General features: G+C 37.0%; 1 protein-coding gene across 1 annotated transcript in view; it reads left to right on the top strand.

Moving 5' to 3' along the window:
* Nucleotides 1–662, top strand: part of LOC135671549 (cytochrome b6-f complex subunit 4) — a 2,857-nt gene extending 2,195 nt beyond the window's left edge. Inside the window, exon 1 of the mRNA XM_065179748.1 lies at nt 1–662. This exon is cut by the window's left edge and continues 2,195 nt beyond it. The gene's annotated coding sequence lies outside the window, so the exon portion shown is untranslated.
* The last annotated feature ends 425 nt before the right edge of the window (nt 663–1,087 follow it).

Below are 1,087 nucleotides of genomic sequence, written 5' to 3'. Positions count from 1 at the left end.
ACGACCATAATAAAGACGTTTACTGTCTACTCTCGATTCAACACACCTCCACTGTAGTGTTCGAGTGGATCCTGCTACTTCCTCTCGAACCATACTATACTAATACTATTATTTGATCAGATCATTGAATTATTTATTTCTCTTGAAATCCGTTTTTTTCTTATTTCTACACACGTCTTTTTTTAGGGGGTCGACATCCATTATGTGGCATAGGTGTTACATCACGTACGAAACTTAATAGTATACCACTTCTACGAATGGCTCGTAATGCTGCATCTCTTCCGAGACCAGGACCTTTTATCATAACTTCTGCTCGTTGCATACCCTGATTAACTACTGTACGAATAGCATTTAATGCCGCCGCTTGAGCAGCATAGGGTGTCCCTCTTCTTGTCCCTTTGAATCCGGAAGTACCAGCGGAGGCCCAGGAAACCACCCGACCTCGTACATCTGTAACAGTTACAATGGTATTGTTGAAACTTGCTTGAACGTGAATAATTCCTTTTGGTATTCTACGTCCATTCTTACGTGAACCAATACGCCCATTCCTACGTGAACCGATTCTTGGTATAGCTTTTGTCATATTTTATCATCTTATAAATATAAGTCAGAAATATACGGAAAGAAAAGATACGGAAATATCCATTTCATATTAAAAGAAATCCTTTATTTTTGTCTTTTCTTTAGAAAGTTCTTTTTTAGAAAGATTATCCCTGTCTCTGTTTATGTCTCGGATTGGAACAAATCACTATAATTCGTCCGCGCCTACGGATCAGTCGACATTTTTCACAAATTTTACGAACGGAAGCCCTTATTTTCATATTTCTTATTCCTTACCTTAATTTTTAATCTATTCCTTGGAAGAAAATAAGTCTCTTGAATTTTTTTTTTTAACTTCGAATTGTATCGTCATGAAAGGAATGCTTTAAAAATCACCTAATCATTCGAATCTTTGTTGCGAAGTCTATAAATTATACGTCCCCTGGTTGAATCATAACAACTTACTTCAATTTTGACTCTATCCCCAGGTAGTATCCGTATAAAACTGCGCCGGATCCTTCCCGAAACATAACCTAGAATTACATCT

The sequence above is a fragment of the Musa acuminata genome, unplaced genomic scaffold (assembly GCF_036884655.1).
Source record: "Musa acuminata AAA Group cultivar baxijiao unplaced genomic scaffold, Cavendish_Baxijiao_AAA HiC_scaffold_1140, whole genome shotgun sequence".
Classification (NCBI taxonomy): domain Eukaryota; kingdom Viridiplantae; phylum Streptophyta; class Magnoliopsida; order Zingiberales; family Musaceae; genus Musa; species Musa acuminata.
This window is presented reverse-complemented; position numbering and strand designations above follow the sequence as displayed.